Source organism: Pleurodeles waltl, chromosome 1_2, assembly GCF_031143425.1.
Source record: "Pleurodeles waltl isolate 20211129_DDA chromosome 1_2, aPleWal1.hap1.20221129, whole genome shotgun sequence".
Taxonomy (NCBI): Eukaryota; Metazoa; Chordata; class Amphibia; order Caudata; family Salamandridae; genus Pleurodeles; species Pleurodeles waltl.
In genome coordinates, this window is record NC_090437.1 from 402,689,155 (window position 1) to 402,710,553 (window position 21,399).

The 21,399-nt window shown below is 45.4% G+C and overlaps 1 protein-coding gene across 5 annotated transcripts in view; it reads right to left on the reverse strand.

Annotated features, from left to right (window-relative positions):
- The window catches only part of LOC138300566 (uncharacterized), a 960,785-nt gene that overhangs the window by 705,869 nt on the left and 233,517 nt on the right, over positions 1-21,399 (reverse strand). The gene's annotated exons all lie outside the window — the stretch shown is intronic.

A 21,399-nucleotide genomic window follows, 5' to 3' on the forward strand; every position in this document is an offset into this window, starting at 1 on the left:
ATGTGCTGATAAATACAATTAGGAAGCACTGACTAAGAACCTGGCTAGCTCAAACTGGATCACATAATATTCATCATAACTTAATTTACCTCTGGGAGTCAGCACTGCTATAAAAAGAAAAGGTATTGTGCAACACACACAGCAAATAAATAACTATTTACTCACCGAGCACTGACACCTCAATGCCCAGCAGGTCGAACAGGTCCTGCTCGCAGTCCAGTATGTCCGCCTAATGGTGCGTCAACTGCTGCTGGGTGCGCTGGACCCCAGTGTGCTGATGACTCAAATGGCGCACCCTCCCCCACAGCAGTCAGCTCTCCTGAAGGGCGTAACAGCTCCCAGGTCTGCTGTTTACTTGTAGCATACAGGAGCGGTGGCTCGGCCAAAAAACACAAGTGCTGCCACCTCCGGCTCAGTAAAAATGGGGCAGGTTTGCACCCTTTGGCTGTGCTGACGTTCACAAAGTAAGTGGCTAACAGCCACACAGGTGACACCACTCCCTCTGCCACCCTGCTCTGCCATGGGTGGAAAAAAGAAAGAGGAAGAAATAGAAGGAAGGAAGAAAGAAAAAATATATAAAGAAGTAAAGGGAAAAGCAAAAAAAATAAAGAATTCAAAAAGTCACAACAAAAACACACCAAAGATGACAGAAACCTAAAATAGACAAAAACAAAGACACACACTGATTGAATAAAGGAAAATGACGGGTTAGATTGCATAGATTTAGGAAGGATTAAAAATTAGGCCCAGCACCATGCACAGAGAGACAGAGAAAACAAAATGGCTGCACCCACGTAAACCTTGAGGTGCCTTCCCGTGATATTTTCAACGCGGGAACAAGCATTGCGCTCCTGAATGAAAAAAAAAGCGTAAACGCGGTGTCAAGGAATTCCGTCCTATCGAGGAATTCCATAGAGTTCGAGGAGTTTTTCTAACCACTCTGCAAAATTCTACATAGTGGAAGTCCACGAGCTCTGCCCACCCCTACTTCTTAGTCCTGGATACAAGTGGGGGCAGGTCCATTCCATAGGGTTCTCCTCCCAGGGCACAAAAGCAGGTGCAGTCCTTCTTCTGTCTTCCACAGGCCAAGTAGTATTCTGAAGAAGATACCCATGGGTGCTGCATTTACGTCTGAGTCAAGCCTATGGGTGTGGGTGACTCCTGGTCCCTCCCTAACCAGTAGGGGAAAAGTTCTCCTGGGTAACCCTATCTACCTTTGTAGCAGTTTCTGTGTGCCTGCAGACTGCAGACAGTCCCAGAGTGTCCCTCTCCACCTACATATAACATGTCAGAACATTTCTTCCCTTGTGGAGAGCTCCTGTGCCCATCCTAGAGGTGTGGCCAGGAAAATTATCAAACCCTCCTTGTGGTAACTAAAAACCAGTTCTGAATCCAGCTCCTCTCCAACTGGGATTGGTGCCTGGCTACTAGAAGTACAACAGAGAGGACAGGCCTATGCATGAGCTATATCTGCCTGGAAAAGGGCATGTCTCTTTGCAGTTATTTAATTTCCTGGCCATTGTCCAGATTCTCATCCTGTCAGAGGAACAGTACACCTCCCCACACCCAATCTCTCTGTCTCAGCTCTGGTAACCAATTCACACCTAATCAATTTGCTTTTCAGCTCCTGTGTGACAGCTGGAAGCTCAGAAAAATTAACTTCTAGAGGGTTCAGGCAGGTGAAAGGTAATATTTTAACAGTGACTTTTTGTAAAATATTTGTTAGAAATCTGACCATACCAATGAATTGGATTTGTAATAAGTATTTTAAAAATTCCAAGAATTAACTTTTTATACTATTCCTAAGAAGAGCTAAGTTTAATAAGGCACCCCAAGGCTTTCCTGTGGAACAGCTAAACTTCCTATAGTGGAAACAGGTTATAGGGCATTGCCACTGTAATTACATGTTAAACATCAAACTTTACATGTACTGCTTCTAAATATCAGGCACCCTGATTATGGTCTTATAGGTACGTTAACAAATTCAACGTGTTTTAGAGGACAGGATTGTCCCATTGCACAGACACCAAAGACCAGAAAAATAACTAGAATAAATTGGAGTGGCAATGTAAAAAGGAACATTTCCCTACAGAAAGCTTCTTTTCAGGACCCCATTAAGTGTTCATAATATGCAGTGCAGCTTAGCTTTGTATAACTTATCATCTCTATTTTGAGGATGCGCTGTAGAAGATAAATGGGTATATGTGAGACATGTGTTTTAAAAAATCGAGGGATACTGTGTCTAAGAGGAAGTGATTGATACCTTTATTATTCATCTGTGCCTATCATGCCTGTAGCTACGTGCAGTGGAAAGTGATGTGTCAAGCCACATGTGGTTTCATAATATTTGTAACTTGCTATAGTAACCCTAAACAGATGAATCAGTTATGCCAATACTAAATGTGTGTTTTCTCTTTATAAGTACCCAGGGGCATAGTGTAATTTTTAGTTCTTGTGCCCACATATGTCCTCTGCCTAATTTTCAATTACCACCCTGTTCCGTCCTGTTCCTGGCAGGGAATTTACCCATCCATTTAGGAGGCTGGACTGCAGCTGGCCTGACACATTTCATCTCTGGTTTTGGTAATTCCATGTGTAATCACAGAGGACTTTGAGATTATGTATGGATGGGCAATTCCGTCATTACATTTTTTGGCAATTTATATTAATTAATTTGGATCCTTCATAATGTCCATCTGTCAGACCGCTGCCAACTAGAGTCACAATTACTAACCTTGGCGATCAGTGGTAAGTATAGGACATGTGTTTGTACAATACCATATAGCAATTCAGTGTGAACTGCAACTCTATACTTAGACCAGTTCAAACCTATTCCTCTTGGTTAGCAGAATTTATGTGTGTTTTGGCTTAATTGGCATTTTTTTATTTAAACTTTTCCCTCCTTTTTGATTTTTTGCTAAAACATTTCTCAGTCTGAAGAAGCAGCTCCCGCACCTGCAGTTGTAGAATTTGATTTGGCCCAGATGGAGTTTTATTCTGTGGCTCAGATGAAAGTCTTTTGCAAGCCGTTTCATGTCTCAATGAGGGGGGTCACCAAGAAGGTGCATCTGTAGAAAGCCTTAAGCACATGTGCAAAGTCCCTTTGCGTAAGAGTTGATGGCCTAGCTGATGGGCTAACCCTGGAAACTCATGTGGATTCGGGACTGTCTGTGGAAGAAGCCAACAACTTACCAACAGTAGTAGTTGTTCCCAGAGCAGGGAGCAGTGTCTCATTAAAGAACCGGACCCCAGAGGAGCTGGAGGACAGGAGGGAGGCAAAGTAACTAAAATTGGAGCATGCAAGCTAGAAAAGAGCAGGCTCTTGCTAGACTGGAGAAAGAGCAGGCTCTCAAGGAGAAAATACTGGCCATGGAAGACAGAAAAATGGCCCATCTCAGCTTGAGAAAGCTTGACATAAGAGCCCTACATGAGGGGTCCAGCAACAGCCATAATGGCCGAAGCATATCTGCAGGGTCTTCAAGTAAGTCCAGATTCTATGTCCCAAAAGATATGGTGCCCAGTTACGTGTGGGAGATGACATAGATAAATGGTTGGCATCATATGAAGTGGCTTTGAAAGAGCCCAGGTTCCACAATCCTTACATTAAAGGTGGGGGACCAGACCAACTACATTGCCATGAAGACCATTTTAGTCAGGAAGTTTGGATTGGCACCTGAAAAGTACAGGCAATGGTTCAGGGCTAGTCACAAAATCACCACACAAACATGGGTAGATTTTCTGGATTATGCTGGTAAGGCACCAAAGGGCAGCAAAGTTGATGATTATGAAGGGCTGACCAGCTTGGTTTTTAAGGAGCACATGCTTGAATAATTGGCGTCCAGAGATGAACCAACACCTGGTGGATAGCAAGCTGACTGACTCCATGAAGCTTGCTGAGGAGGCAGACATCTGGGTCAGCACTGGATTTATGGCCAAGCTTCCCAACAGAAGAAAAAGGTGGGGGATAAAAAGAAAGAGTTCTCCAAAGGTCCCCAAAACAACTCACAGGGGAAAGGTCTCATTCCCAATCTAGCCACCAGACACAAAACTACCCTGACAAAAGTCAGCAGCCCAAAACCCCTAAGTGCTGTGAGTAGAGCGAGTATGGACAGAACAAGGGGCCCCAAGTGTCCAAAAAGAACACACCCTCGCCCTGGAAGTAAGAACCCAGGGGTTGTTAGTATAGTGCTGGGGGAGAAGGAGTTTGTTCCAGTTAATTAGGGGGTGAGGGCTAGTGGGGTGACAGTGAGATGGTTCCTAAGATCCATGAGATGGTTCCTAAGATCCATGTGCCATCTAATACTACCGAGTATAGGCAATGGGTCACCATCAATTGGCAAGGTGTTGAGGCTCTAAGGGACACAGGTCCCAGTATGACTATGGTAAAGAGTCAGCTGCTGATTCCTAATGCCTTCCACCAAGTTGTGGTAGCTGACATTTGAGTTGGGGGAGGTTTAAAGACTTCTGAAGGTGCTGTGAGCACTGCCGTGCCTATGAACTGTTTGTTGGGTAATGTCCTGGAGTCAACTATCTTGAAAGAAGTGGAACTCAAGGCTCATGTGGAGATGCTGGGGTTGCCTGACTGGATCTGTGCAACGACAATGTACATGGATGCTAGTCTGCATGTGGAAGGAGGACCCACCAAGGCACCAAGGAGGAGTTCTGTAGGGCATTAAGGGAGTGCCCATCCCTTGAGGGCATGAGGAAACAGGCTGAAGCCCAAGCAGCAGGTGGGATTAGGATTGTGGACCCTACTTGTACAGGGTTCATACTTCTGCTAACTAGAGACCCAATATCCCACATTAATGTGTCCCTTATAATGCCAAAAGGGGAACCTTTGGGCAAGAGTCCTATCAAAAACAACCACAGTATACCATTCATTCCCATCGTATTGGCTAGAAATCCCACAATATATCAAGGAGGAGCACTCTGTGTTAGGGCTACCATAATGACCAGAATGCCTACCACAATCTACCAGCTTGATCTCCATTTCTCTGTTTCACTCATTAGCATTTTTGCAGCTTCTATCTAGCCTAAGTTGGACTTCCCTATCTTACCTCTGTCTCTCCATAGTTCTTTCTTCTCACCATATCCTTCTCTTTCTGTCATACTTTTTTATTTTATTTTTGTATGCTTTGTTTCACTCTCTTCTTTTAGTCATCATTTAGTTTCGTTTTCCTTTCTCAGTCTCATTTCTGTCCTCCTTTTTGCTCTTCCCCTGTTGACTTACCTCTTTCTATTTTGTTTCCCTTCCTCTTTCTTTCTTTTTCATATTGTCTATCTTTCTCTTATTTTGTTATTCTTTCTCTGCTTATCATTTTAACTTTCTTTGAATCTTATAGTTTCCTTCTTGCTCCTTTCTTCTTTCCTTTCCCTTTTATTCATTCCATATTTGGCCTTTCTTTTTTCTGTTTCTTTTTCCACTCAAATCTCTTCTCACCTTCTTCTTTCCCTCCTATTCAATATTTCTTTCTGTGTCAATGTGCATGCATGAGTGGCAATCTTTGAATCGGTTTTGTAAACTTTACTGCAAAAAATCTTTCAAGATGGCCACCCACACATTCGCCTCCACTGGAGATGGGTGGCCTATATAGTAATGGTTTGTTTTTGTAATGAAGTGTTACAAAAACACATTTGCTTACCCTTGTTCACTCTATTTGCGTCTCTTTATGCTCTTTTCCCACTTTCATTTTTCGTTCCCTGTCTTGTTCACGACACTCACTCTTTTTTTAGGCCAAGACTCCCAACGATAATTTGTTTTGTAACATCCTATTTGTATTTTAAGATCTGCATGCAGAATGGGGTCCATGACGCACTAATCAATGTTTTATGTAACCCACCTGACCAATCCATCTGGACCAATTTCAACTCTTCTGCTGCTGGTAGAGTGAGGTTAAGGCACCTTTTCATACAGGCCTATGCTTAGACCTCATCTATTCACTAAGAACCTGATTCCCAAAGTTAAACTTAAACCTGAAGTCTACCTTTACTACTTTTCGGTATTCAAATAGGTACTTATGAATAGTATTTTTACACATGTGGAGGTTCCGCACTTGGGGAGAAAATGCCTCTCTGAGTGAAGAACACCCACAGGCGTAAAGATCAACAAGAATAAAAAGTGATTAATATAAACAACTTTCAAAGCAATTAGAAACAAGAAAGTCATATATAATGTTTCATTAAATAAAAATGTTGATCACAACAGAGCATATATTAATGAAGTCAATTACTCTGTTACCTAAAGTAACATAGACTACCAAACAAATGTTTATATATTTTTGTTTTAAAAGAACAAACTATTTGATAACATAATCTTTGAGAAATCCTGGAGGACAGCTGATGTGAGTACAAGACCTGCATCTAGACTTGTTCTGTCTATTTTCATTAGTCCTGAGATAATGGAGCATGATTCAGTGATCAGGACCATCACAAAAGGATTCACAGTTCAAACACACGCTCTTTTTCTTGATAAGCAATACCACCACACTCAAATTCCATATCCTGCCACCTTGAGTTTTAATAGCATTTTGAAACTTTTTTATGACTTTATCAGTTGAGTAAACTTTGAATTCATAGTTTTTCCAGGGGATGCCTTAATGTTCATAATATTCCCTACCTCCACATTCAAATCTTTAGTGCTGTTATTTAGATCATGCCGTTCTTTTCTTTTCCCTTAATGATATAATCCTCAGAGTCTCCAATATTCTTGGACGTCCACATTCATTCACCCATTCTGCCAATTCATCTAAGCAGGAATTTGTTTAGTATTAGGTCTTCTGCCTCTAAACAACTCAAAAGGAGATTTATCTTTAACCTGATGCTGCTTCAGATGATAAGCAATTAATCGGTATGCCACCCTGTCTGACCAAATCAAACCATTACTTTTTGCTACTTGAATATACTCTTTAATGGTCTTATTAAATCTTTCAACAACACTATTAGTCTAAGGTGGTATAATGCACACTTGTGCTGTCCAATTTTCCTTTCTCTCAGATATTCACACATTTCGGCAGAACAAAATTGGACACCGTTGTTGGTAAGAATAGAGTCTGGAAAACTTTCCTTACCAAAAACGTAAACTAAAAACTTTGGCATATTTTTGTGAGAAATGCCTGCAACACCTCTGATTTCAAGTCACCTTGAGAATAAGTCTGTCAATAAAATTATGTATGGAAAATGAATCTCTCCCATAAGCGGTCCCACAATATCTATGGCAACTTCCTTCCAAGGACTTCTACGTTGCATAGGACGTTTTCTAGTTAATTAATCTGCTGTCACTATTGGAACACAAAGGACAATCTCTTACAATAAGCTCCAGCTGAATGTCCATTACTGGCCACCAAGAATATGATTTAAGTCTCTCCTTAGTTTTTGACACTGCAAAATTACCTTGATGTGCCAAGTTGATTAATTTACATTGTAAAGCAAATGGAGGAATAAGTCTAGTCCCTCTAAAAAAACAACTATCAGTTTCTGTCAACTCATTTCTTGTCATCCAAAATGATTTTCCCAATCTTCACCTCTGCTTGTTCAACCATTCATAAGTTTATCTCATACAGCACTCAATAACAGATCTTTGCCCTACTCTTGGTTCCAGTCATCCTCCAAAATTACACAGTCGGTAATATTACAAACGTCCTCCAAAATACACTTGTCACCACACTGAGGCCCAGATTTATACTTGCTTTGTGCTGAATTAGCATCTTTTTTTTAATGCTAATTCAGCGCACACTTAACTCCATATTTATATTTTGACGCTGGACCTGTCTAGCACCAAAATATTGGCGTTAACGTCATTTTTTAGATGCATGAAACCACCTTGCGTCAATGAGATGCAAGGTAGGTGTTCCCGTCTAAAAAATTACTCTAAGCCCCTAGCATCATATCTATCCACCCGGGCAAAAATGACGCATAGGTGGGAGGTGGACCCAAAAATGGCATTAACTCAGATTTGCGTCAAACTTTAATGTCTGCGTCAGCTTAGGAGACGATGGAGAGGACAGCGACAACAACTGCAACCACCACCACAACGGGGTACACAAAGGCAAAACAGGACAACCCTCCTTGGCCTCAGGGAACAAGACATCATAAGGACATACAGACTCAACTGGCAAGCCATACTACACCTGCTACACCACTCTGAGCCACAGATCACAGCCAGCCTGCAGACCCCACATAATATACCAGCTGTGACAAAGCTGCTAGCTGTCCTGCACATGCTGGCAAGTGGCTAATTTCAAACAACGAGTGCCCTGGTTGCTGGTGTGTCACAGACGTCATTCTTGGTGTTCCTGCCAAAGGTGTTAGACACAATTATCTCTCTGACACCGCACCATATCAGCTTCCCCAACACCCAGCAAATGCAGCAGGAGATAAGACAGGGGTTCTACCAATTTGATGGCTTCTGGCATGTGCTTGGTGCAATTGACTGTACCCATGTCCAACTTGTTCCACCTGCAGCAATTGAGCATTTATACCTGAATCATAAACACATGCATTCCATAAATGTGCAGGCCATAGTGGACCACTGGGGACTATTCACAAACATTTTGGCCAAGTATCCTGGTAGTGTCCATGACACCTACATATTCAGGCACAGCAGGATCAATGAACACTTCCAGGATGGCCAACATAGAAATGGCCTACTTGTGGGTAAGTCAACAAACCTAGCAATTTACACACAACACACTAACCCTGTAGGACACACAAGACACACACTACTCCAAAAAAACCTGGCCAAGTAACACAGATGTGCAGGTGACAACACATATGCACCATGCTGCAGTACAGCACAATCAGTGCACACCACAAACATATACACCCACATGTACGTAACACACCCACAACTTGACAGGCACACCACGTGAAGGACAGGTGGAGATATGTACCCTTTGCAAAAAGAAGATGTACACAAACCACTACAACTGCCTACATGTTGCTCTCTATGTCCACTTCACAAACACAGTACACCAAACAAAGATTTGCACAGCAATGTCAATGGCATACACCATGCTCATGTAACGTGAGTCACAGATAGGCGCAGATCCCTCAAACCATGCCGTGCAAGTCTCAGCCGGAACCCCTGGTGCCAATACCAACTACATCTCATCAGCACATACCTGACTTACCTGTAGTGTGCATATACATCTGCCTGATGCATTGGGTCACACACATAGGAATACAACATTAACGGCCATCACATACCATGTGCCAGATTTGTGTGAAGTGGCACCACACATACTGTAGTGCCATGTCACATGCTTCACTTACTGACCCACAACACCATCATGTCTGTATCGTAAACAATAAATGGCCAACCATGGGGCAGATTCACTGTTAGACAGTGCAGATCACGGATGCCTAAGTGGGACCCTGTAGGAGTATTTAGGACATCACTGACCTTACATGGACTGTGCTATGGGACACATTTGCTAAGTAGCTGATCTCCATCCCATAGCCTGCACTGTGCATGTGTTGACAACATAAATGCTGATTCATGTTTTGGAAGATAGGAGAGACACTGGTAGTAATGGTGATCATCCTGAAACAATGGGATAAACACCCTTGGACAGCCTCCAGTGCCATTGTCATGGCCTGCACTGTATGTTCAAGTTTGCGGATGACCACTCTTTTGTGACTTGAAGCCGTACTGTAAATCGGCCACCCTCCCATGCAGCACTTAGCGTGGAAGGGACTTGCAATGTGTGTTGCTGGAAATCTGTCCTGCACAGATACATCCACCTCCACAGGGCAGCTATCCAAGCACCTTGGTGCAAGGTTGGTAGTGTTGGTGCACGGCTGCATATTAGGTGCCCGCACAGGGGACAACAAAGGGTTGCCTAGTAACATGTCACATATGGTGCATTCCTGCATAGTGAAAATGTTGCAGCACAGTGCTGCCAACGTTAGAGCTGTGTTGTGCATTGTCACTTGCTCATTAAAATGGGCCTAAGTGTTGCACTATATCTGTAATGACACATGTCAAAATGGCTGGGATGTCCAGGCTCTGTAGGGCTACCACATTGTCACCACATCTGACCCCATTGTGTTGTGAGGATATGTCATGCCCCCTCTAGTGATAGCACACTGATATAAAGGTGCACTACACAACACATGGTACATACGTTAGGATTCTAAAACATATGTCCAAGGTCCTTGAACCAATACCCAAGATTATCATGTTCAACAACACAGTACTAGGAAAACGTTGCGCAAGGCCAACACACTCACACCATACTACAAACATGTATGAGTCACAACCAACTCAAAATACCAACTACCATGCTACATGACAAACCTGTTGCAAGGCTTAACAACAACTTACACCTTTTATCTTTTGCAGGGGATCAGGGTTATGGCATACAGCCATGGATAATGACCGCATTTGCAAACCCAAGCGCAGCAGCAAAGCATGCATACAATGAGGGACACCGTAAGACACGCAAAATCGTGCTAAGGACATTTGGCATACTCAAAACTAGATACAGGTGCCTGGGCCTCACAGGAGGAAGCCTCCTATATGCCCCACACATTGGGTGCAAAATCATCCTGACATGTGCTATCCTGCACAACATATGTGTGTGACTGGACGTTTCTATGTATGACCAGGTTGATGACCTGCCTGAGGAGGAGGAGGAGGATGGTGGTGACGATATGGAGGGGGAACAGCACAACACAGCTTCTGGGGTACACCAGAGACAGCACGTAGTTGACAACTTTTACTCTTAAGAACCACTAAATGAACTTGTTAATTTTGTAAATAAACACTTCACTTATACAGCCAATCCTGCTTTGGTCTCTTCAATCTCCACTATATATACCATAGGAATGTGTGTCTAACCTCAGGGAGCATGTTACAAATAAGAATCTGACAAGTACTGTTGTAACATCATATGTGATGTTTAAGATTGTATTGACAACATCACATACTTCACTAAAAGCCTCATCACTCGTATGTGACAACTGAAGGACACAATCCATGGACCACAACATATTTGGTACATCCACGTTGCCAACTTGTCAATCGATAGGTCATCACACACAACTATATCATGTCCAAATAGGATGTATTCAAGGGGCTCACACATGAGGAAGTGAATGTCAAAAAATAGAAATTAAGTCATGTTGGAACTGAACACTGTCACAACTCAGTGTGAGAGTTGCAACGGTTGCATGGAACATGTGTGACAAAGGGGGGATATCGTTGGTAACTATGGTAATCATGATTTACCCAGGTATAACAACCAATGGTAGAAGTTGGGCCTGCACAGTCTATCCATGGTAATCCGTCCTGCCACTGCCATGGGGCCCAATCCTGACATAGGATACTCATGACCTACCACACTGTACGGACATGTCTGTGGAATGCACTTCAGTATGGATGAGAACCTTTGCAGCTAGGGCTTCAGGTCCACCACATAAAGCCAACAACCATTGGTAAATGCAACAAGTTTAATCAAACATTTGTGATCAAAACATATTCTGGGTGGAATGTAGGCAGAGTGTGTCATACACACTATGGGCCTCATTACAACATTGCCGTGCGGCTACCTCCGCCCGCCAAGCTGTAACCGCCGTGCGGCCGCCAATACGGCCGCACTCCCGCGGTGCTCATTTGGACAACCCCGCTGGGCTGGCGGGGATGTGGGCCGCAACATGGGAGCCGGCGCCAAATGGAGCCGGCGGTGTTGCGGCCGTGCGACGGGTGCGGTTGCACCCGTCGTGCTTTTCACTGTCTGCACAGCAGACAGTGAAAAGCCGCATGGGGCCCTGTCAGGGGGCCCCTGCACTGCCCACGCCAGAGGCTTGGGCTGTGCAGGAGCCCCCAGGGGCCCCACGACTCCCCGTACCGCCAGCCTTTTCCTGGGGGTGCAGACCTCCAGGAAAAGGCTGGCGGTCGGGGACTCGTAATCCCCTGGGCAGCGCTGCAAGCAGCGCTGCCCTGGCGGATTACAACCACCGGGGCCATTGTGGTGGAAACCGGCTGGCCCTGGCGGTGCGACCGCGGCGGTAACGCCAGGAGGCACCGCCAGCCTGTTGGCGGTGCTCCCGTCGTTTTGGCCCTGGCGTTGTAATACCGCCAGGGTCATAATGACCACCTAATTCCCAAAGATGTACACATGTCAGACAAATATGCAGGCTTCACACGTCTCCATAAACTCCAAATCTACATACGGAGGCAGTTGTCGGTTAATATTTCCTAGGTAGCAATGGTTTAGCCATCATCCACAATGCCTGACCTGCATATGTAGCTTTAAATATTATGCTTTGTATGGCATTACACATCACAGACGAAAACACAACACACAATCACAAATCAGAACTATTGCATTGTACTGAATGCCAAACATATGTGGATACACTGTTGTCGTGCATATGCATGACGTGCAACAATTTGCATGCTGTTGACCCAGTATAACACACTTTGGTGGAACGGACCAATTACACCCTTATAACATTGCTGCATGGACTACCACATGTGGCCATACCAAATATGCCACATTTCAGCACAGCCCATGTCTTATGTATGTTGATTCAGGGTGCATCTAAGGACAAAGCAAAAAAAGACGCAATCAGGAATTGAGTCAAAAAATATGAGGCAAATGTGTCTAAAACATCTGCAAATGCAAAGAAAATGACACATGGGCCCTTAACGTGAATTCTACCTTCAAACTCCTCTCAATGCTGTCTTCAGTGAAATCGACGCATAACTGTCATGCGGCAATATAAATGACGAACATGTGTTATGCATGTAAAGAAACCTACGCAAATGTCAAATGCATCAAATAAATACACGCATAACTGAAAAACACGATGCACGGGGACAGGAAGAGTTGTAATAGGCAATCCTGTCTACAAGCATGGTGCAGTGGGTGTAGTTTCACTTTCCCTTTACATTATGTGCCTTTGTCACTGTGTGGTTGTGTTTTGGAGCTGGTGGTTGTGTATTGAAGTTTGTGGTGTCCCACCTGCTGTGTCCTGTTATATATTGTGTGCATTTTGTCCCAGTAGTTGTGATTTTGTGTAGTTTTTGTCTAGATTTGTATTTGTACTGTGGAATGCCTGTCGGGGTTGTTACTAATTTTGGATAGTTTGGATAAGTTAGTGGGGTTAAGCTTACGTTCTTTTTTTTCTTCATTTGTGTTTGTGGTCAACTCTGACCATAAATCAACATGTCTGGAAGGGGGGTGTGGGGAGGTGACAAGGATGTCCGAGGATGAGCTAGGTGGATTTGTATGGTTGGTATCCCACTACCTGCCTATGATGCTAGAGATGGGTGGCCGGGTCATCCAGGGATACCGGACCGAGGCTAGGCAGCTGCGGCGGGGCAAGGTACTCCACCACCTGAAGAGAGTATATAGGTTAAGCAGGAATGAGCACCAGCTCAAGCATCGCTGGGCAGATCTGGTGGCGAGGGAGCAGGTTATTTACCTCTTACGTGTTAATTGGTGGGTGGGTGGGGGGTCATGTTGGGGTATCTATGTGTTTTCTATAACAACACATCTACTTGTCCATTGTGAGGAAGTAGCCTCTTTCTATCATGGTTATCCCCATTTGTGGCCTATTTGTCAGTGTTTGTCAGTGTGTTTTTACTGTCTCACTGGGATCCTGCTAGTCAGGACCCCAGTGCTCATAGTTTGTGGCCTACATGTCAGTATGTTTTACTGTTTTGTCAGTATGCTTGGTTGTGTCTCTGGAGTCCTGCTAACCAAAAGTCCAGTGATTATGCTCTCTCTGATTCCAAATTTGTACTTACATACTGGTAACCCAGTATTCCACTCCAAAGTGGCATACTGGACCCCCTTATAAGTCCCTAGTATATGGTACCTAGTTACCCAGGGCATTGGGTTTCTAGGAGATCCTGGGCTGCAGCATTTATTTTGCCACCCATAAGGAGCTTCGACAAACACTTCTTCAGGACTGCCATTGCAGCATGAGTGAAATAGTGTAAGCACTATTTCACAGCCATTTTGACTGCACCAGGGGCCACATGTACGAAGATCTGATTTTGAGACTCGCAAAATGCGAGTCTTAGCAACTCGCAATTTGCGAGTCACAAAACCAGATGTACAACAGTGTCGATGACACTGTCTGCAATTCGCAATGGCTTGCTTCATGAATATTCCTGAGGTAGGTTGCAATTTGCGACCCCATTGGGAATGGCAGACCACCATGTCTGTGACTGCTTTTAAATAAAGCAGTATTTTTTTTTAAATGCAGCCCGTTTTTCTTTAAAGGAAAACGGAATGCATTTCAAAAACAAAAATGAAAAGTGTTCTTTTCATTTTTTCAGAGCAGGCAGTGGTCCGTGGGACAATTGCCTGCTCTGAAAAAATGTTTTAACATGCATTCACAAAGGGGAAGTGGTCCAATGGGGACACCTTCCCTTTTGCAAATGGGTTAGCACCAATTTGAAATTGGTGCTAACTGCGATTGTTTTGCGACCGTATTCGCGGTCACAAAACAATCATACAAACCATTTAGATTCAGTATTACGAAGGGACGCCCTTGACACGCCCCTTCCTAATACCGAATCACAAAACCCAAACTGAGATTCGGTAACAAGTGACCGAATCGCAGTTTGGGCGTTGTACATCCCAAAAAGCATTTTTCTAGTCGCAAAGGGGCTGACTGTGACTAGAAAAATGCTTTGTACGTCTTGCCGCAGGTCACTTATAAGTCACCTATATATCTAACCTTCAGACCCTAAAGGCTAGGTGCATAGTACCTGTGTGTGAGGGCACCCCTGCACTAGCAGAGGTGCCTCCACGTCGTCCAGGCCCATTTTCCCGGACTTTGTGAGTGCGGGGACACCATTATAACTGTGCACTACATATAGGTCAACACGTATATGTAGCTTCACAATGGTAACTCCAAATATGGCCATGTGAGGTGTCTAGGATTGAGAAATTGTACCCCAAATCTGATTCTGGTAAGGGAGGGAGGGGCAATTCTATATACCCTAGGGGCTCCACCAGGGACCCCCAGTACTGCAATACCAGCCTTCTGAGGTTTTCACTGCAGCTACAGCTGCTGCCACCTCACAGACAGGCTTCTGCCCTCCTTGGGCTTGAGCAGCTCAATTCCAGGAAGGCAGAACAATGCATTTCCTTTAGGAGAGGGGTGTTACACCCTCTCCCTTTGGAAATAGATGTTACAGGCATGGGAGGGATTTCCTCCCAGAGCCTCTGGAAGTGCTTTGAGGGGCACAAACGTTGCCCTCCTTGCATATTCCATTCTACACCCATTCCCTGCTCTGGCACGAAATTGGGTAAAGGAAAGGGGAGTGACTGCTCCCCTGTACATCACCACCCCAGGGGTGGTACCCAGAGCTCTTCCAGAGTGTCCCTGGGTTCTGCCATCGTTGTTTTCAGGATGGTCAGGGAAGTCTGGGAGCATCTGAGTGGCCAGTACCAGCAGGTGACGTCAGAGACCCCTCCTGATAGGTCCATACCTGGTTGGGTGACCAATCACCCTCTGAGGGCTAATTAGGGTCTCTCCTGTGGGTGTTTCCTCAGATTCAGATTGCAAGACTCCAGCAGGGATCCTCTGCATCCTTTACTTCATCTTCTACCGTCGGATCAACAGTAGAACTGTTCCAGGAACTCTACAACTGCAACAAAATATCCAAGAAGGCTACTGCAACTCTGTAACTTCAACTCCTGCCAGTAACTGCAACAGTTTCCAGGTTGTGCCCACTCCTAGGACTGCCCGTGGAGTAACGGAGTCACTTCTCTGCTTCAGCAGGCACCTCTCTGCAGCGACGACTGGTACTCTGGGTCCCTTCTCCCGACAACGAGTGTGGATCCTGGAACACAGGTGGTGGACTAAAATGACCCTGACTGTCCAAAGGTCGGGCTGTCCAAATTTGGTGGAGGTAAGAGCTTGCCTCCCCGTGTCAGACAGTACCCCTGTGCACCAAGTTTTTTGCAGCTCCTAGGGCTTCTGTGCACTTCTCCAAGAAATCCTTTGTGCACAGTGTAGCCCAGGTTCCCAGCACTCTATCCTGTGATGCTCAGCTCCGTGAATTGTCCCCCGGTGGCGTGGGATCCCTTTGTGTAGTGCTGCGACGACTGCCATTTGCAACTCCCTTGTCCCCGTGCTCTGGGACTCCTGTGCATGCTGCCTGGTCTTCTGAGGGCTCTCTGAAATACGTAGAGCCCCCTCTGTCTCCCTCTCCTGGGTAGAGTCGACCTGGCCCTTCCTGGGCCCGGCAGCGCCATTTTTCATGAAAAGTTAATTTTACATTTACCAAGACTTGTTGGCAGAATCCAGCGACGCAAACCAGACTGCATTCATCTATCCGGCGTGAGACATCTTCTGCACCAACCAGGAACCCACATCTATCTTCTTTGGTGCAATACTAACTGTGTCTTCTCACTGGTGGTTCTCCTTTTGCACCTTCATTCAGGTTAGCAGGGGCTCCTGTTCCCCCTGGACTCTTCAGTGCTTCTTGGACTTGGTCCCCTTCTTCCACAGGTCTACACATCCAGGAATCCATTGTTGGTGTCTTGCAGTCTCTTCTGGTCCTTGCACTGTCTTCTACCATGACTTCTAGTGTGTTTTAGGAAACTTGCTGTGCTTTACTCCTGCTTTCCTGGGCTCTGGGGTGGGGTATTTTACTTACCTTTTGTGTCTTCTTACGCTCCCAGCGCCCCTCTACACATTACACTTGCCTAGATGGGATACCGACTTTCACATTCCACTATTTTGGTATATGGTTTGTGTTCCCACTAGGCCCATTGCAACCTATTGTGATTTTCACTATTTGCACTATTTTCTGACTGTTTACTTACCTGTTTTTGGTTACTAGTGTACATTTTGTGTATAATACTTACCTCCTAATGGAGTATAGCCTCTAAGATATGTTTGGCCTTGCGTCACTAAAAAAAAGTACCTTTATTTTTGGTAACACCGAGTATTGTCTCTCTTGTGTGTAAGTACTGTGTGACTACAGTGGTACTGCAAGAGCTTTGCATGTCTCCTAGTTCAGCCATGGCTGCTCTGCTTACAGCTACCTCTAGACATCCTGGCTCCTAGACATACATTTCACTAATAAGGGATAACTGGACCTGGTATAAGGTGTAAGTACCTTAGGTACCCACTACAAACCAGGCCAGCCTTCTCCATCCATGCATCTGCCATTCAGTGTACCCACCACTCAAGGAGACTATTTTTACTTTGTATTGGACAGGTAGGTGTGGTAATTCAGCTGTCAGTGTTGGGATCCTGTGTAGGAATCCTGGGAACTGTGGCACATCTGACAACAGCCTACATTTGTACTCTATCCGGCAAACCTGACCGGTGGCAATCACTAATAAGGTTAGGTACCTCTTTGTCACACCAATGTGTTCTACTTGTACTCCCAGATGACAATATTGCCCTAGAATGTTTATAAAGCCATTCCTGCCGTATGTAGTGAGTGAAATATACATGTGTTCTTCATTTTTAACATACTCAGTGAATTGCTTGTCGGGGATGAGACCAGCCTCGACATTTGTCATGTTGGAACCTTGTGTGTAGGTATGTGTCCCCATAGTCCAGCACTCTTGTACTGACACTCTGTGACTAATGACATGGCTACACACATATCACAATATATAAAGACATGCTGTTTGTGTACAGGTATTTATTTACAAGTGCCGTAGTGCAATATTTACAATGTCCAGGTCAGTTACCCCATTTGTGAAATCCATACAATTGTGACACAACACAAGTCCAGGGTTAAGGGGCATGTCATGGGACATGCTTGGGTGAAGTGTTGTTAAGTGCAGAGGAACAATAAATGCCAATTGGTAAGTGAGAGACAATGACAGTCCATTGCAGACAGGTCAACAGTGTGTGGGTGAAGAGTGCACATATCCAATTGTGCTAACACTGGCATGATCTCAAGCACAGGACAAAGAAGAACACTGTCCATGTGGCATGGGCTGTGCTACTGGGAACTCTTACGAGTGAAGATGATCTGTTCCACATCTTCATCCTCGATGTGTGTGGTGTCTCCTCTGCCTTTGATGGAGGTGGTGAGGAGGTAGAGGGGAACACACACACTTCAGTGGTTGGAGATGTGGAATCCCAATTCCCGGCAGCTGCCATCTGTGGAACAATATATGGCATCACTGCAGCAAGGAGGAGCTGCTGATTTTTCAGGATAGCAGCAACATCCTGGTGGTAGGCAGCCATGTCTGCCCTGAGTGAGGCCACTTCCCTGTGCATGGAGTCCAGCTTGCTCTCAATCACATTGCTGCCAGTTTGGGAGGGCAGTTGTTGTGGCCTCTCCCTCATGGCAGCAGCTATATCCCTCAGACGCTGCAAGACTCCATGCAGTGGGGAGTGTGTGCCTCGTTTGGCTGCAGTATGTTGATTGGCCGTAACAAAGCACGTGCGCATACCCTCTAGGCTGGCAGCCACAGTCTCCATCCCCACCCGCACCTACTTGGCCAGCTCCCACTGTCCTCTCAAAGCTGGTCCCTGGGTCCTTTGGAGTCCTCAGCTGTGTCAGTGCTGGCAGGTCGTACTATAAGGGTGTTGGGTGGGGCTTCTTGGATGGCTGCTACATTATTTGTCCTCCTTGAGACTGGATGTGGTGTCTGAAGGGATACCAGGACTTCTTGGAGGGTCTCTTGGCTGATGGTTGTCAGCTGGTCATCCAGGTCATCGGGGTACTCCAGGACAGGCAGATCAGCAGGAGAGCCAACATCCTCTGCAATGAGATGGTGTAAAATCAATCTTTCTGTTTTGTGGCAGTTGACATGTCACTTCACTGTCTTGCTATTGGAGGCTCATTGTCATCTTACTTCCCAAACATTGTTCCTGTATATAATGGTTGCAGTCTATCAGCACTTTGCCTCACCTGAGTGTCACATGAGGGGAAGCTCAGGTGGCGCAATTGGCTGCGTCATATCTACTAGGTGTGATGTATATCCTTTTTGTGACTTAACACCATCTTGTTGTTGTCAACCCACCCTATGCATCCATTTGCATGGTAGGGCCTTGCAATGGGCGTTGCAGTGGTCAAGCCACAACAACACACATAGCAATATGCCCGTGTCCCAGTCTTACATGTTTCACATAAACCCGGGAGGTACTGAAACCTTGCACCACCCCAGGGATGGCATTGCCAAGACACTATGCTGTTGTTTCCTTTGATAGCTCCTCATGTTGAAGTATGTGTATGTATTCCACATTGCACTGCACACAAGGACCGTGCAGATTTCCATTTCATCTTCTGTCTGTGCTGAAAGGTGCACCTTCCTAGACACCTAAGATCTCACCCTCAATGCAGCCATCCTTGCACTATGATGCAAGAGATGCAGCATAGTGGCAGTACACCTAAATTGACACAGGCACAGGGGTGGACCCAGGGATGGCCAGAATGGGCATAATTTGTTGCTATGTACATCATTGTACATGACAGTGCCTGATGGTAAGTTAGTTTATGGACATACCAGTTAACTGGAGTTGAACTTAGGTCAGGGCCTCAAGCTAGTTTGATGGTGATTTTGCAGGAAGTCATACTGGTGCATAAATGGACCCTCATTACAAATCCAGCAGTCCTATGACCACCTGACTGCCATTGTCTATATCACCACCCCCAACAGCGCAGGTGGTAATGGCACATGTTGTCAGTGGGGAATGCCCCATGGGCCAATGGCCTGGCACTGGCAGGTTGCTGGCAGCTTACAGACTGACAATGCCACCTGTCTTGTGACACCAGACCAATAATACTTTTACGATCAGCGCTACCCTCCAGGTATGTTCCCGCTTTTCCACCAACCTTTGCATGGTGGGGAAACCCCCGTGCAAAGGTTGGTGGTGATGTGGTGTGGTGTGCCCCTGCACAACCCATGCACCTGGCATGGGCAGTGCAGGGGGACCCATGCCCTGCCCCTTTGCCCTTTCCACTGCCTGATTTTCAGGGCTAAGAGCAGCGTGTCCTGTCACACCCAATGCATCCCATGATTGGCACTTACTCTGTTTGATCCATCAACAATGTTGTGCTAAGTTTCCCACAGAGCTACCATGAGCAGACAGGTTTCCACCCGCCATCCCAATATGTGACTCATACTGCCTATCGCAAAGGGTACACTGGACTGGCAGTCTTACCAACACCAGACTTGCCCATCCACCATCCCTTGTCCGTCAGTGTAAAATTGTACACCATTATGTTCACAGTCATACACCATGTGTTGTATTTGTGTGGTTATTTCCCCATTCCTATGTGTCTCACATGGTTGTGTCAGAGTAGTTGTGATCTCAGCATGTATTTGTTGTGACCTACAGATTGCAGTCTGTGGTACATATCTTCTTTAGTGGCACAGTTCAGATCAGCGTCAAAACGTGTGGCTCCAAGCTACACCAGTTTAGTTACACTAGGTAGTGGCATGTTTCCTGTGATACAGGACCACCATGCTATTTCCCCAGCACCTGCCCAGATTAATTTTCCCTGTACCCAGAGTGACATCCTCACTGCATGATGGAGTAGTGGCTGCCTTATAGGAATGAGTTGTTTATGTGTGGGGTGTTGGTGCTTCCAGCACATGTTGGGTACTGTTGGAAAAGGTTTCAATGTATTGTGTGCTGTAAGATGCAGCACACATGTGTTTTGGCAATGAGACAAGGCCGTTGAAAGGTGTTTCTGCAAGGGACACCACCATGACGTAACCCCAGGAATGGTATTGACTGACTTCCTAGTCTCTGATGTCTTGGTCATGCTGGTAGGGTTTGTTTGACTATATGCAAGGGATGTTGTGATGACACAACGAGGGGCACAGTCATTAGACATGCCTTCCATCCTATGTGCTGCATATGTACATGTAGGTATTTATCCCTGGAGGTTATCATACGTCCAGGTTTTTTATGTGTTGTGGTGCATGGCACGACCAAGGCGTATGTACATATGTTGCTTACATTTGAATGGTGAAACTTGTTTCATGTGCAATGTGTCCCTCTGCGCTCCTTTGACATGCATTGAGTGTGTATGTCCCTCCCCCTTCTTGCACTTGACAATTTTGCATTATTTTCCCCCATGCACCTTACCCTGCATTTATGGTGTTTCCTGGTAGTCTGCACTGTTCTGCGATACTAGTGACCAGTTCCTCCAGAATGACCACTGCAACCATCTCCTCCATCTCGTCCAGATCCTCTTGTGGTGCCGGACCTCCAGCTCCAGTTTGCAGTGCTGCATTCCTGTTCCTTGCCAATTTCTCCTTTGTCCTTCTCTTGCAGTCATGCCAGCGTTTTGTCTTGCACTCAGTTACAGTTCTCCTCACCTCTGCCACACTGTTGATCTTGTTAACTATCTGCTGCCAGATTGCCTCTCTCCTGCCAATTGGCAATTTGGAGGTGACGAATAGTTGTTGCTGGTGCTCCGTCACCTCTCTCACAAGAATTTCATGC